The sequence below is a fragment of the Aquarana catesbeiana genome, linkage group LG08 (genome assembly GCF_042186555.1).
Source record: "Aquarana catesbeiana isolate 2022-GZ linkage group LG08, ASM4218655v1, whole genome shotgun sequence".
Lineage (NCBI taxonomy): Eukaryota > Metazoa > Chordata > Amphibia > Anura > Ranidae > Aquarana > Aquarana catesbeiana.
Window position 1 is genome coordinate 170,756,680 of NC_133331.1, and position 17,264 is coordinate 170,773,943.

The 17,264-nt window shown below is 41.0% G+C and overlaps 1 protein-coding gene across 1 annotated transcript in view; it reads right to left on the reverse strand.

The window, feature by feature from the left end:
- Nucleotides 1-17,264, reverse strand: part of CDH23 (cadherin related 23) — a 1,935,615-nt gene that overhangs the window by 1,453,265 nt on the left and 465,086 nt on the right. The gene's annotated exons all lie outside the window — the stretch shown is intronic.

Here is a 17,264-nt window from a genome sequence, read left to right on the forward strand (position 1 = left end):
AATATTTTATATTTTGTTCCAAGTTTCGGGAAAATTACAATTTTTTTTTTTCCACAAAGTTGTCACTAAATGATATACTGCTCAAACATGCTATGGGAATATGTGAAATTACACCCCAAAATACATTCTGCAGCTTCTCCTGAGTATGGGGATACCACATGTGTGGGACTTTTTGGGAGCCTAGCTGCGTACAGGACCCCAAAAACCAAGCACCGCCTTCAGGCTTTCTAAGGGCGTAAAATGGTGATTTCACTCCTCACTACCTATCACATTTCGGGGCCTATTCAGAGGCCCTGAAATGTCAAGATAGCACAACCCCCCCCACCCAAATGACCCCATTTTGAAAACTAGACTCCCCGAGGTATTTGCTAAGAGGCATGATGAGTATTTTGCAGCTCTCATTTGTTTTGGAAATTGAAGAAATAAAAGGAATTTTTTTTTTCTTTTTTCAATTTTCAAAACTTTGTGACAAAAAGCGAGATCTGCAAAATACTCAAAATGCCTCTCAGCAAATAGCTTGGGGTGTTTATTTTTTCAAAATGGGATCATTTGGGGGGTGCTATCTGGGCATTTCATGGCCTCCCAAACTGTGATAGGTAGTGATGAGTGAAATCAAAAATGTACGCCCTTAGAAAGCCTGAAGGCGGTGATTGGTTTTGGGATCCTGTACATGGCTAGACTGCCAAAAAGTCCCACACATGTGGTATCCCCGTACTCAAGAGAAGCAGCAGAATGCATTTTGGGGTGCAATTTCACATATGCCCATGGCATGTTTGAGCAATATATCATTTCAGTGACAACTTTGTGTAAAAAATGTTATTTCTATTTTTTTTTGTCATTTTTCAATCAGTTGTGACAAAAAAAATAAAATATTTAATGTGCTCAACAAGCCTCTCAGTAAATTCCTTTGGGTGTCTACTTTCCAAAATGAGGTCATTCCAGGGCTGAAGTGGTTAAATCCTTCCAATTTCTGGTACAATACTGGTAGCATTTGAGGTTGTTGAAAGTTCAAAAAAGAGGAAGGGGGAGGGGGACGGCCGCAGTTAGCTGCTCCTGTCAGCCAATGTCTCCACCCCCCGACAGGGAAAAAGAGGGGGACTATTGCGGTACTTAGTATAAATATGTACTAAACAAAACAAAGGGGTAGAGAAGGGAATAGCAGGTTTTATAAAATTTCAATTTTAATAGAAACAGTATTTTAAAACAATATATTATAGTACCACATACAGTTGCGATTTGAAACAATGACAATACATACAACCATATGGATTACACCCAAATTTTGATGGTAGGTAAATATATAGCTTGATTTCTCGACCGGTTTCGCGGTTCTCACCGCTTCCTCAGGAGAGCCATATCTATGGTGTAACATAGAATAGTTGTAACACATACAAATAACTCAACAATTGTATAATAAGGTTATTGTCGCAGCAGATTGGTAAAATACATCCAACAATTACATACAGGTTGTAAACAATAAGGACAAGCTCACCCATTCAGGAATTCTCTGTGGCCTTACATACCCACAGAGATTCCTGAATGGGTGAGCTTGTCCTTATTGTTTACAACCTGTATGTAATTGTTGGATGTATTTTACCAATCTGCTGCGACAATAACCTTATTATACAATTGTTGAGTTATTTGTATGTGTTACAACTATTCTATGTTACACCATAGATATGGCTCTCCTGAGGAAGCGGTGAGAACCGCGAAACCGGTCGAGAAATCAAGCTATATATTAACCTACCATCAAAATTTGGGTGTAATCCATATGGTTGTATGTATTGTCATTGTTTCAAATCGCAACTGTATGTGGTACTATAATATATTGTTTTAAAATACTGTTTCTATTAAAATTGAAATTTTATAAAACCTGCTATTCCCTTCTCTACCCCTTTGTTTTGTTTAGTACATATTTATACTAAGTACCGCAATAGTCCCCCTTTTTTTCCCTGTCGGGGGGTGGAGACATTGGCTGACAGGAGCAGCTAACTGCGGCCGTCCCCCTCCCCCTTCCTCTTTTTTGAACTTGATATTTGGGATAATGGTACCTTTACCCTTTTAAATAATTTCTTTAACCTAGGCGGTTTCCTTCGAGGTTGTTGAAAGGTAAAATATGTATGCAAATACAAATTTATGAATATTAAAAATGTTCCAGATCAGTATGGACCATTTTACAATTGTGTCTTAACAGTTTGAAAGGTGCCAGGATCATAAAACTATGTATACTGGAATCAAGAAAAGCTTGGCTTATGACCTTGTTATAAGCCATGAATTCATTTCTTGGTTGGCAAGGTTCCTGGTCAGGTTTCATTAGCTATGAATCAGGTGACTAACCACTGTGGAATTTGGTTAATGGCCTTTGTCTTTGTACTTGGCATGGTTTGTATAAAGAACGGTTGACTAACAATGTGGATTTAAAACACCCTGCTCATGCTTTATCTGAGAAAAGTGCAGCCTTAAATGACAGTATTTTTAGTTTGATCTTTTGGAAAGCATCCTTTTTTTTCCTTAAAAAAGTTTTGTGCTCTGAACAAAAAAAAACATTTTTTATTGAATAGTTTTGGGAGCTGCCTAAATCTTTAAACTTATGTAGGTGTAGGCAATGAACTAAATACAAATTTGAAATAAATGTGCGTAGATTATTTTTACCTTCAAAAAGGTATACTTCCATAGAGCAAGATTTCTGATCCAGACACAATCCAAATCCATGCCATTTACCTTTCTCCATTTCAACTCACCTCTCGTCACATTTCATCAAGCTCAATTGTTAAACTCATAGTTCTTCCACTTCCTCTCAACATGAATGCTAATGTACAGAAGGCTATAGGAAGTTATTACCAAGCGAGATTGAGGTACTGTTTAAAAAATGCAGACCTCTTCTTCATGCTTTGTTTAGTTGAACCCCAAAACTTTGTTCAATAGTTTCCTAACCCTTTCATTTCATTCAACACCAGGAGACAAAGGTCTGTTGGCCTAATATGTACTATTACAAGGTGATTCCATATTCATGTATATGTTATGACCCCAGAGACTTGGGCAAGGGAGTGAAAGAAAGGAAATGTAAAAGCTGCTGAGGAGATTGAAAGGTTAAATTAAAATGAACTTCTTGTTTGCCCTGAGTGGTGTGGATAAGCATTTCTAGTTATCTTTCAAGTGGAGAATGCTTTCCTTTATACAAAATACCAAACATATGGACACATTTGCTCCGATTTCATTTATGGCAATCACTATTTAGCCTCATCGAAGGCATGTTTTGTTTAAACACACTGGAGCTCAAAAAGTTCAATGTAATGCTGATACTGAAGTGCATATGGTGACTTTACACTGATTGAAACCAGAAAGCCAAGTAACTGCTGACAGATTATAAATGTGCCCATTTCGGACCCTATTGCAGTGAAGTATTTAAAAGATGTATGTGATACTTACAGCAGAGTTAACATATTGTAACAGGGTAGTACCAATTTATAAATGCCATATAGAAATTTGGAGTAAAGGGTTTGAATATGATATAATTCATGATATATTTGAGAAGATATAGATTTTCTGCATCCATCATTATGCCACTATTTGCTGTAAAAGGAGCAGGGAAATTATGAGTTTGCATTGTTGGAAATGTTCACTGTGAAAATGCAGTTTTATAGGGTCCTTCCTCCCTTTGAGCTACACTTGGTCGCTTGGCTGCATGCCCATGGCTAATGACTCCTCGTTCTCAGGTTCACTGTCACTGCTGACATTAGGTATTGTGCTCCTTCGTTCTGCTTCGACTGCCAGCCTGGGCTTTCCGAACTGAGGGCCCTTCATTCCTAGAATGGCTATCACTCCTGATAGCAGGTATGGCGCCGAATGACCATGTCCGCTTGTTAGCCTTGGCCCTGTGTGGACTCTTCTTCTTCTAAGCTGGAGGATCTCTCAGGTAGTGTTGCAGAATCATCCCTAGGCAGCTATTCATTTACAGATTCCTCCTCACTGCTGCTCTCCTCTAAAATTGCATATGCTTGTTCTGCCATGTACAGCTGCTTTACCATTGTCAATCTAATTTTTTAAAAGCCAATAATAACCTAAATGTATCAATTCAATTACAACTATTTAAAAAAAAAACTATTTGTTTAAATAGATGGAGTAAGAAGGAGTCAATATGTGGATAATGAGTTATTAGGCAAAAAACAAAACAAAAAAAACACACACACAACAAAAGGCCAACAATAAACCAAACATATTCTATTAAAAAAAAAACTTTTTTTTGACAGATGGAGCAATGATGGGGTTCATTAGTACAAGAACAAGAGGCAAATAGAAAAAAAAGTAAAAACAAGCTAAAGAGTGAACAAGGTAAATAGAGCCTATAAAGGATAAATACAAACTGAACGTGCCAAACAATGTAAGATAGGCCAAATAACAGCATATAAGAGTTAATCAGGAGATTGTTTTGTGCAGACTTGAATGCAGCTGCAGTTCTCTCTCTTCGGATTACTGTCTTTTTGAGGAAGCTGAAGGATTAGAAGCTCTGCTTTCTCAGAGCAGGACACATGGTGGCACACATGGTACTCAACTAGGGAGGGTGCAGAAATCTGCCTGGTCGTGGTAGACAAGCCTAAGGCTGGGTTCACAGTAGCTGCGGCCACGGCTCACAGCAGGGGGTCCGGTGCGTCCCTGTACACCAATTCATGTGCAAATCAGGTCCGAATTCTTGCCTGAATTCGCACCTGAAATGGACCAGAAGACGCACAGGGACCTTTTGCAATTCAGACCGCAGCCGCCACCGAGCTGTGTGAACTGGCTCCATTGAGAGCCAGTCACAGACTCCTGTCATACGTACAAACCCGCATCTAATTCACATCAGTGTGAACCCAGCCTCAAGTACTTCGCAGGAGTTTTTCGGGTGTGTCTAGGACGTCAAAGTCCAGAACCGGTTAAAAGGATTTTTTTGGCTTGAAACCTCCAGTTAAAAGACTGTATGTATCCCCTTTATATTCACAAACAAACCCTCTCAAAAAGAAGGTTTGTTGATACTAAAAGAGAAAACAGTAGGTATATATTAGAGACCAGGAATTTCTTTGCTTGATTGCTCTAATGCCCCGTACACACGGTCGGATTTTCCGATGGAAAATGTGTGATAGGACCTTGTTGTCGGAAATTCCGACCATGTGTAGGCTCCATCACACATTTTCCATCGGATTTTCCGACACACAAAGTTTGAGAGCAGGATATAAAATTTTCCGACAACGGATTTTCGATCGTGTGTACACAAATCCGACGGACAAAGTGCCACGCATGCTCAGAATAAATAAAGAGATGAAAGCTATTGGCCACTGCCCCGTTTATAGTCCCGATGCACGTGTTTTACATCACCGCGTTCAGAACAATCGGATTTTCCGACAACTTTGTGTGACCGTGTGTATGCAAGACAAGTTTGAGCCAACATCCATCGGAAAAAATCCTAGGATTTTGTTGTCGGAATGTCCGAACAAAGTCCGACCGTGTGTACGGGACATAAGGCTAGGTTCACACTACTGTGACTGGGATTTGATCAGTTTTCCGGTGCAATTATGTAGTGCAACTTGATTGCATTTTGGATTTGGCTTGCATACTCTATGAGGCCAAAATCGTGCTGGAATTGCCCCAGTGTAGCACAGAACCATTTTCCAAAATCACACTGCTGTGCTGCATTGATGTGAACAGGCACCATTGAACACAAAGTGAATTGTATTGTCATGCAATTATGTGTGACTCAAGTCGCATCTGAAATTGCCCTTGTGCGAATCAGGCCTAAAGCAGCAAAAGGATCTCAAAATGATTCTTTAATTTCCCTGAAATAAGTAATTGTTTATAATTGAAGCGGTATTGAACTCAAAAGCAACATTTAACATTTTGCAGCTTATCAGTTCTTAGATGTGGTGGCTGCATTAGTTTTAGATTTTAGGCTTCCTTTATTTTCACCTGGTGATTCACCCAGTAAGTCTTATTTTTCAGCAGACCAAGCTGTTCAGCAAAAGTAGTAGTTAGAGCCCTGGTGCCCAACATGCAGGCCACATGCAGCTGGGCCGGTCCTTTGCATGCAGCTTGTTGGCTTTTGGGCATCATATAGTAAGCAGAGTGGCAGTGGGGTACCAGGCACTAGAACAGTATCTGTGTTTATTTAGCAAAGGCCCTCGAGAATAAAATGGTGGTTGTTGCAAATTTTTATGTCACATGGTATTTGGGCAGCGACTTATAATATTTTTTTAATACACTTTAATGAAATATACTCCAAAAAAACCTCACAGTATATAACGCAATGTTTTGGTAAAATATTAAAGATGAACCTTTCATGCTTTAAAATTGCGCATGCTCGTGGATTTGCGACAAACTACGATACCTAAAAATCTCCATAGGCAATGATTTAAAACATTTTATGGGTTACCAGTTTAGAATTACAAAGGAGGTCTAGAGCTAGAATTATTGCTCTTGCTATAACATTTGCAGAGATACCTCACATGTGTGGTGCGAACACCATTTACATATGCATGCACGACCTAAGTATGTGCTCGCCTCTGCACGCAAGCACTGGAATTGAATATTTTTATAAATAAAATTTCCAAAAATAAAAATCTTTTTTTAATTGCTTTGGTATATGCTCCCCGGGGTAGTGACCAAACCCTATGTCATTTGTTGACAATCTCTTGCCTTTTAAAATAGAAAAGAATCATTAACAGTTTTTTTTCTAACATTTGGCTTCAATGGGGGTCCGATTTGGCACCCGAACTTTAGAAATGTTCCCCAAACTCGCCTCAAACCTAACTCAAGTACATTCTGCTCATCCCTAGTGACCAAGATGGATGTCAGTAACAAAAGGTTTACCTTAGCCTCCTGCTTCTGCGACAACTCAAAAATGTTGTATTTACCACTGGAGACAATGGTCACCAGGACAAACAATGAAAATGAATCTGACAGTCGTTCTATCTTAGACTAAAGAAAAAAGTTTAGGAAAGGTGTACTTGACATATTATATTGTTCCAGCACAAGTACACTATAGGGATTCAGAAGAAATGTGGGCATCTGGATTCTGCAATATTGTTAAAAGCTATTTCTATGGAAAGCCCTGGAAATACACATTTAAGTATATTTCACTTGAGCCAATTTGTAAACACAATCTGTAGCAGTTACAGAATTACTTATGGTTTTGTTGCAAAGAAAAGTTGAATTGAAGTCAAGTGCAACTTTTTTGCAGAGTGGTAGCCTCCCTGACGGTTTTCCAGAGTGTGGCTCGGGGTTTAATTTCAGCACCATTAGTGGTAACCCCGAGCCACACTCGGGATTACATCTCAGGATCCTGGTGCGGTGTTACTTACCTTGTCCCCAGGATCCTGCGATGTCCCCCGCTGTGTCCGCGGGCTCTGTCCTCCTCCGAAGCCTCTCTGTGCCAGGCTCCGTTCCCTGCGAGCGTCGCGACGCACGGGGGCGGAGCCTGGCAACAAATTAAAAAAACAGTAAAAATCATAACACATACAGTACTGTAATCTTACAGATTACAGTACTGTATGAAATTATTTCACATCCCTTTTGTCCCCAGTGCTTTGTCCAGTGCCCTGCATGCAGTTTTATATGATATATACTGTTCTTTCTGCCTGTAAACTTGAGATTGTCCATAGCAACCAAAAAGTGTCCCTTTACATCAAAAGTGGCTTTAGACCAGCTAGAAAACAGCGATAGTAAATTAGAACACTAGCAGAATTGAGCGATAGTGAATCATGGGGAAATTTATTTTATTGTTATTATATTTTTAATTTTTTTTATATTTATTTATTATATTATAATCTATGTTTTTGTGTTTCAAACTTCATCATACCCAGGATATTTACTAGACTCTTGGTGGACAGATTTAAGTGTGTTAAGTGATTTAAAACACCAAATTTCCATGCAAAATAATTGTACCACTTTCAGCACCTAAAATCCGAAATAATCATACCACCAGGGGGGTTAAGCTAGCCAGCCTACTCATGGTATTCAATACAGCTGCTGAGGAGCATGACACACCAGCAAGTCATAGCTATATAGCACTGTAGCCTGCTACTGCAGTAAGGCTGGCTATAGACGGTTTGAATCTCGGCCAGTTCAGCAGGAGCCAGCCAAAATTCAAACCATGTATGGGCAGGCTGACTGCACCCAAGTTGATCAATAGATCAACTTGGGTAAAACCAACCCGCCGGATTTTACATACGATTATTGCTAGTGGCTGGTATAGAATGGGAAAATACAATGGCACCAAGGGAGGGATTCCCCTGTCAATACTGTCTGTGTTGATGGGGGAATCAAGAGCTTTTCTTTCCTGCAACCCATGGTTGCAGGAAAGAAATTCTCCCCGTCTATGGCCAGCCTAACTGTAGCAATCAGCAAATTGCCACAGAAAATAATGAACACCTGAAACATATCTCAGCTACAAGTATGTCTCTGTCCTTATTGTTATAACCACAAACATCGTATAGGATAGCTTTTTTGTTTGAGGTTTTTTTCTTGAGGTTTTTATGACAAGTAATTTAGATGTTCAAAGAGGGTTAAAAAAAAAATCTGATTTCCTATTTATGTTGTCCTAAAATTTACAGCACAGTGAAAATGAGACCATTACTTTACATATTTACTGCAAATCCAAGGGAATGTTCTGTTGGTTTATTTGTATAGAGGAACATAGCAAGTAATATAAAACAACTAAGCAAGACTTAGTTGTTTATTCTATAAAATGACTCCTGAAGATGATGTTGCAATTCATTAAAGCCCATAGTGAGAAATGTATTTACTGAATAGTAATGAGATGCCCCACAAGTAACGCATCCTGCAGTATGATAGCATACAGTGACAGCCTGTTTAGGAAGCACACATCTATGATCCACGTTGAACAGAGAAGCAGTTGCAATTAAACTGGCACAAAACGGCTAAGTAATTATATCATGGTAAGCTGGGTCAATCATTGCATCTGTATAGCTGCCCTGCGCCAGTTATTACACTTCAAAATTAAACAAATTAGAGTTAAAAGTGTCCCTATACTGAAATAATAAATTCTATCTAGGGGAGATAAATAACAACAAACATCAGAAATACGTATCTTTCCTAGAAAGATCAGAGTTCAGTTTGTCTGATCCTCACCTTCACCAAAGCTCACATTATTGGACTTACAGTATATGGAGTGAATTCGCAACAGCATGTCTCCAATATTTTAGTGCTTCTGTTGCTTTTCTTAGTCCATGTCAGCAAACCGTTCACAGTTGTATAACCACACTTGTCTATAGCTCCTCTTAAAAAGTGAAGCTATAACCAAAACCTGGAAAATATTGCAATTCATAAATCGAACCAATCCAAGGAATTCTGCATATGCATACAGAGCCTTGAAAAAGTATTTATACCCCTTGAAATTTTGTCAGGGGACAACCAAAAACTTAAATGTATTTTGTGGGGAATTTATGTGATAGACCAACACAAAGTGGTACATAATTGTGAAGTGGAAGGAAAATGATAAATGGTTTTCAATTTTTTTTACAAATAAATATCTGAAAAGTGTGGCGTGAATTTGTATTCAGCCCCCTTTACTCTTATATGCCTAACTAAATTCTAGTTGAACCAACTGCCTTCAGAAGTCACCTAAATAGTAAATAGAGTCCACCTGTGTGTAATTTAATCTCAGTATAAATACAGCTTCAGAGGTTTGTTAGAAAACCTTAGTGAACAAACAGCATCATTAAGGCCAAGGAACACACCAGACAGGTCAGGGATAAAGTTGTGGAGAAGTTTAAAGCAGGGTTAGGTTATATAAAAAAATATCCCAAGCTTTGAACCTCTCACGGAGCACTGTTCCATCCATCATCTGAAAATGGAAAGAGTATGGCACAACTGCAAACATACCAAGACATGGTTGTCCACCTAAACTGACAGGCCTGGCAAGGAGAGCATTAATCAGAGAAGCAGCCAAGAGGCCCATGGTAACTCTGGAGGAGCTGCAGGGATCCACACCTCAGGTGGGAAAATCTGTCCACAGGACAACTATTATTTGAGCGCTCCACAAATCTAGCCTTTATGGAAGAGAGGCAAGAAGAAAGTCATTGTTGAAAGAAAGTCATAAGAAGTCCTGTTTGCAGTTTGCGAGAAGCCATGTGGGGAACACAGCATTCATGTGGAAGAAGGTGCTCTAGTTAGATGAGACCAAAATTGAACTTTTTGGCCTAAAAGCAAAACACTTTGTGTGGCAGAAAACTAACACTGCGCTTCACCCTGAACACACCATCCTCACCGTGAAAAATGGTGGTGGCAGCATCATGTTGTGGGGATGCTTTTCTTCAGTGGGGATGGGGAAGCTAGTCAGAGTTAATGGGAAGATGGATGGAGCCAAATACAGGGAAATCTTATGCCTCGTACACACGACCGGACTTTACGGCATACTTGGTTTGGCAGACCAGAGTCCGCCGCACAATCCGATCGTGTGTAGGCTCCCGCAGACTTTTTTTCCCCAAAAGTCCGCCGGACCTAGAAATGAAGCATGTTTCAAATCTTTCCGTCGTAAGTCCGCTGGAAAGCCCGTTCATCTGTATGCTGGTCCGAGTGACCAGATGCGACGCAAGGGCAGGGTGCTGCATCTCGCGCTCGCTGCAATAGGAAAAAACTATTTTCCTATTGCGGCGAGCGCGGGGCATACCAGGCCCTTAGGTCTGGTATGGATTTTAAGGGGAACCCCCTATGCCGAAAAATCAGTGTGGGGGTCCCCCCAAAATCCATACCAGACCCTTATCCGAGTACACAGCCCGGCCGGTCTGGAAAGGGGATGGGGACGAGCGAGCGCCCCCCCTCCTGTTGGTTGTCGGGGTCTGCGGGTGGGGGGCTTATTGGAATCCAGGAGCCCCCTTGGGGGCCCCCAGATCCCGGCCCCCCACCCTATGTGAATGAGTATGGGGTACATGGTACCCCTACCCATTCACCTAGGGAAAAGTGTCAATAAAAAAAACCACACTGCACAGGTTTGTAAAGTAATTTATTAGACAGCTCTGGGGGTCTTCTTCCGGCTTTGGGGGTCTCTCCGGTTCTTCTCCGCGCTCTCTGGGTCTTCTCCCGGGCTCCTCCACTATCTTCTGCTCTTTTGCCGCTCTTTTGCTAGCAGGAACCTGGACTTCTGCATTCTGCCTTCTTCTCTTCTTCCGATGTTGACACGACGCTCTCTCTGGCTGCAATGCTCTCTGAGCATTCCGATGTGACTTATATAGGCATGGTGGGACTGTGACGGCATAAGGGGGTGGGGTCACCAGGTGATGTTGACCACGCCCCCCTAAAATGTCACAGTCCCAGCATGCCCAGAGACTGTGACGGCATAAGGGGGCGGGGTCACCGCCTATATAAGTCACATCGGAGCACTCAGAGAGCATTCCAGCCAGAGAGAGTGTCGTGTCAACATCAGAAGAAGAGAAGCAGAGAAGAAGAGAAGAAGGAAGAAGGCAGAAGTCCGGGCCCCTGCTAGCAAAAGAGCAGCAAAAGAGCAGAAGATAGCGGAGGAGCCCAGCAGAAGACCTGGAGAGCGCGGAGAAGAACCGGAGAGACCCCCGAAGCCGGAAGAGGACCCCCGGAGCTGTCTAATAAATTACTTTAAAAACCTGTGCAGTGTGTTTTTTTTTATTGACACTTTTTCCCTAGGTGAATAGGTAGGGGTACCATGTACCCCATACTCATTCACATAGGGTGGGGGGCCGGGATCTGGGGGCCCCCTTATTAAAGGGGGCTCCCGGATTCCGATAAGCCCCCCACCCGCAGACCCTGACAACCAATGGCCAGGGTTGTCGGGAAGAGGCCCTTGTCCTCATCAACATGGGGACAAGGTGCTTTGGGGTGGGGGGGCCACAGGGCGCCCCCTCCCCCAAAGCACCCACCCCCCCATGTTGAGGGCATGCGGCCTGGTACAGTTCAGGAGGGGGGCGCTCGCTTGTCCCCACCCCCTTTCCTGACTGGCCAGGCTGCGTGCTTGGATAAGGGTCTGGTATGGATTTTGGGGGGACCCCCACGCCGATTTTTTGGCGTAGGGGGTTCCCCTTAAAATCCATACCAGACCTAAGGGCCTGGTATGCCCCGCGACGGGGCTTGCAAGGCGTCAATCTCGCCAATAAAAGCGTCGCGATTGACTTCCTTTTCTAGTCCCGTCGTACCCGAGTCACGTTCAAAATGAACGGACTTGGCCGTGTGTGGGCAAGTTCATTCATTCTGAAAGTCCACCGTAACTCCGGCGAAAGTCCGTCGGGAAGACCGGCGGACCTAGTCTGCCGGAAAGTCCGGTCGTGTGTAGGCAAGTCCGTCCGTTCAGAAATTCCGGCGGTAGTCCGCAGGAAGTCCGGCGGGAAGAACGTCGGACCTAGTTTCCCAGAAAGTCCGGTTGTGTGTACGCGGCATTAGAAGAAAACCTGTTAGAGTCTACAAAAGACTTGAGACTGGGTTGACGGTCCACCAGCAAGACAACGTCCCTATACATACAACAAGATCTACAATGGAATGGTTTAGATAAAAGCATATTCATGTGTTAGAATGTCCCAGTCAAAGTCCAGACCTAAATCCAATTGAGAATCTTTGGCAAGACTTGAAAATTACTGTTAACAGATGCTCTCCATCCAATCTGACAGAGCTTGAGCTATTTTGCAAAGAAGAATGGGCAAAAATGTCATCCTAGATATGCAAAGCTGAGATATCCCCCCAAAAAATTGCAGCTCTAATTGCAGTGAAAGGTGATTCTACAAAGTACTGACTCGGGGGGGCCTGGCTATAAGAAGTGTATCAACCATCTGAAATGTAGTTTGGTGCACTGTAATTGGCAAGAACCTTCTCAACAACATCCTTAAATGCTTTCCAAGCTATTTTCGCTGGCTCCACTAACTGATCTTTAAACTACTTGTCACATGTGACGTATCTGAATTCTGAACCACCAAATGCCTTCATTTATTTCAGCATCAGTTTTTGTGGAAAACATCTTTCTCAAATAACAATCTGTCTCGAAAAACCTTCACCTTTCCTTCATCAATTTCATAACATTTTTCATCAGTCTGAGTTTTATGTGAAGCAGAGGCAAAAATATCTTTGCCAGGTCAACATGTAGTTCATGTGCCATGTTTTTCTGTCCTGGAACCAAATTCTTTCAAAGCGCCTGTTTCTTTTTTTAACGTAAGGTGGCTTTCTTGAATGACTGTCCAATTTGTATATGTAACAACAGTACTTGGTATATCCAAGCTGCATTCCAAGCAGCAGAGCCATCACCTTTAGATCTTCACAGATAATGCAGTTGTACTTGGTGTACTGGATGTGCTTCAACAACAGTTCCATGATTTTCTATTTGTGAAACATATCCAATAGGTATTGAAGGGTGTATATTGCCATTGTGTAACAAGACAGCCTTGAGGATTAACACTGACTAATCAATAAAGAGATGCCATTCTAGTGGGTCATGCTCACAATCCAAGGCTGTTAACAAACCATCAATGTCAGTACAGAAAATCAGGTTGTCAACTTGTGCAAAGAAATGTAATAAATCATCTTGGTGGCTTCGAAAGACAGAAAGTTTCATACCTATGGTAGCAAACACCATACTTGTGGTCTTGAACTCAGTCGTTCTGCTTTTGATTTTGACAAACCCAAGTCTCCGACCAGGTCCTTCAAATCTGATTATGTTACGAGATGAGGCTTACTAGATATACACAATTCAAAATCCCAATCGCTGTCACTGTCAATGTCGGGCTGGTGCATTGCAGTATCTTTGTTTGTTTCCTGTAAGCTCTATTTCTCTGGTGGCCTCAGTACTGACAGATTGCTATCATGTGCCACTGGTCTCATAGCTGAATGCAGAGTGGGGTATTCAATTGGTTTCTCTTTTTTAGCAGAGACACCAGTGACATTAGTCAGACAGAAGTAAAAGTCTGTCATATAATAATTTGGTTTTCATTATATCATCAGAACAGCAAAAAGCATTGGCTTTTGAGTTCCCCTGTGCCACGCTCTAAGATCAACATCACATCTTGCACAACAAATGTGAGGAGCCCAGGTCTTTTCTTGATCATAATTAGTTTTTCAGCGCTTTTGTAGTAGTGTTTTTCAGCTTTTTAGCAAAACTATAGTCCCATAAAGGCTTATGGCTCAAAAACACAAATAAACACTGAATAGCTGCAATTTTCAGTGTGTTTTTGGCATTTTTAAGCTGTTTCCAGCTTTTTTCAGAGTTAGAGCATTTTTTACAGCTGAAAAACTCCTCTCAAAACCCACTAGTTCTGGGGTTTTTTCCAGCTAGTAAACGCCCCTGCCAAAAACTGCTGATAACAGCCTATGTGTGCATGGACACATGCACACATAGATAACATAACTGGGGAGTTCATTGACTGCAGAAAAAAAAAATGTCTGAATCCAAAAACAGCAGCTGTAAAAATGTCCAGTGTGCATGAGGCCTTACAATCAAAGTACAGTTCATATGTTTTCTTGACAAGTTTAGTCATGGTGCATCTTTGAGGCTTAAATGGGTACTTACCACAAATGTAGCCAGTCAACAATCGTCCTATAGCAAGTCTATAACTTGCCTACTTGTTATGTAAATTACATGTACATAGATAATGCTATGCCTTGAAACAATTGCATCAAAATACATAGATATCAACAAAATGAGCAGCATCTGTGCATGCAAGCTGTTTTTATAGCCTTCCAGACAGCATCTATTCAGTCTAAGCATGCTTAGGCTTGCCCAAAAAGTGCCAGTTCCACACATGTTATGCAATGTGCCCTGACTTCAAGTCTGGGCATGCATGAGCTACACAAACCATTTTATAACACAAGCAAAAAGTAACCTTAAAATATATACACAAGAAAAAATTAAAAAAACAGATTTCTATTAAACGCTATGTGATAGAGTATATTACAGGTTATTTTTCGTAGTCGAAAGCGTATTTTTGCAGTCAAAACATCTGTAAGATACACCCAAGTGTTCAGGAAGCAACATCTTTGTTGTCCAGTGTGTTTAACTGATTTTAAAGCTTTAGCTTGTTGTATGCAAAAATGTTTGTCAAAAACTAAGAAATGGAATAAAAAAATCATATTAACCAAGGCAACTGATTAATGTTTTATTTCATTTAAAATTGTATCAGCCTAAGGACCTCAAAATCGATTTAAGACCAGTTTTCACACTTTACTTCCCCTTTGGAGGAACTAGTATATTTGAGCAGCCACTGATCTAGCTAAACAGCAACCTGGTTGGTATAGGTCAGTGATGGCGAACCTTGGCACCCCAGATGTTTCGGAACTACACTTCCCATGATGCTCATGTACTCTGCAGTGTAGTTAAGCATCATGGGAAATGTAGTTCCAAAACATCTGGGGTGCCAAGGTTCGCCATCACTGGTACAGGTCCAGTGAGAGATATGGTACAAAAACTAAAAAGGTAAAAGTATCTGAACACTGCTTTACTAAACTTGAAATAAATGATCTTCTTAAATATTTTGCCAATCTGTACATGTAAAAGACAAGTAAATCAGATCTCTAGCAACTTCCCAATGTTATCTGAGAACAATGTAGATTAAGCTCGCCTTAGCAGCATTTTGTACCTATAATACTTTTGTGTGACTTAAAATGTTCTCAATTTACTCATTTGTCCCCTTCCCTCTTTTTTTACATTTTTTTGCTTTCCTGTGTTGTTAATGTTTTAACCATAACTGAATGACTGCCATGGTTGAACACATAACACATGGACCCCATAAATGAGGAGTTAAATGGTTGTTGGAAATATCTTAAAGCAGATGCCACAGATTTCAGCAAACCCACTGTGTCACTAAGGTCGACAGCTGACTAAAAGACAGGGCAGATGTTAGAGCGGTGCAAGTCCATGGACAGATGGTCAGAACAAACAGCGGATAGTAGAGTTAGCTAGCTGATGAGACTGATCCTAAAAAAAAAAGTCTAGTTCCAGACAGCTAAATGGGGAAATGACTGAAAACAGCAGAGGTTACAGAGTGATGATCAGAATAAGCACAGTCAAGCTTAGCACAAACGCAGTCCAAACAATTCAGAAGAGCAATCTAAGGCATTAGCAGTCAGACAGAAACTAGAAAATTCTTCAAGGCATTAGTAGAGACACTAACCTGCTAATCAGGCACAGACTGTATGTCCAGCATTCTATTTAGCCACTTTCCTGATTAGTTTAGGTGTATGCTGCAAATACCTGAGCTGCATTGCTTAGTAATGACCATTAGTTGACAAACACCGCAAATGCTTTGTGAACAGTCCTTGCTGGGATGGATAAATAAAAAGTAACAGAAGAGAAATTAAAACTCTGCTCCAAAATCCCTCTAGTGCTGGCTGTATTATTTTGGTCATACTATCTATGTAAAAAGAGATATTCAGCCAACAAGTAGAGATTGTTTTAAGGTGAACTTAATCTTAGGGTTCCTAAATGAAGTCGTTTAGAAAATCGTTAGGCAAGCTTGTTTACAATAGTTAAAGCTCCTGAGAAGAGTCCTATTATGTCTGCATATTGCCTGTGTAATATGATTTTTGATGGGAAAGACTTGTGGATTTTGTGGAATAGCTGAGGACTAAAAATGCATTATATGTAAAGGAGAGCACAATACAAGTAGAAGTGTCATAAGGCCCTTATTGCAAATACCAAGATTGTATCTCTCTACCGCCAAAAGAAAAATCTTTATTTTTGTTTATTCAGCATCACGGTTCTAGCCTATTGTATGCTGCCTGTGCGCAGAACATAGTCCATCCTTGGCATCTGGACAGTAAATACCTAATGCTATCTTGGTGATACTTGCAGGTGTAAGTGTTGTAGCATGGCTCTGGATTGTGGAATGGGAAGTAGAGAGCTGTGGGGGAGAGGAAAACGAGCAAAATTTATGGAAATAGTCTATACTTTTTCATGGTCCAATTCCTCTTTAAAAGACACCCTTTAAGCAATAGAGGGGCTGTAGTGCCAGAGCTTACTGATTTTTTCATATATCTTTGCTATAAAACATGAGGGTCGTGTAGACAAGGATTTGGGATCAGTTCAAGGAAACTTGTATTGAGAATGGAAGCTACCATTGCTGACCGTCTACCAAAAATACTAATTGCCCGAAGTTTTGATTTTCTTTAATTTTCTGAGACATTGACCAAAAAAAAAAAAAAAAAAAAAAGCACACAGATATTGAAAGAGTGAAGTCAAAGCTTTTAATTTGCTTTGTTGTTCCAGGTCAGTAGGGATGAGCTCAGGTGTGTTTGGATCCTAGTCTGAAGCCACCTGAGTGATCCTGCCA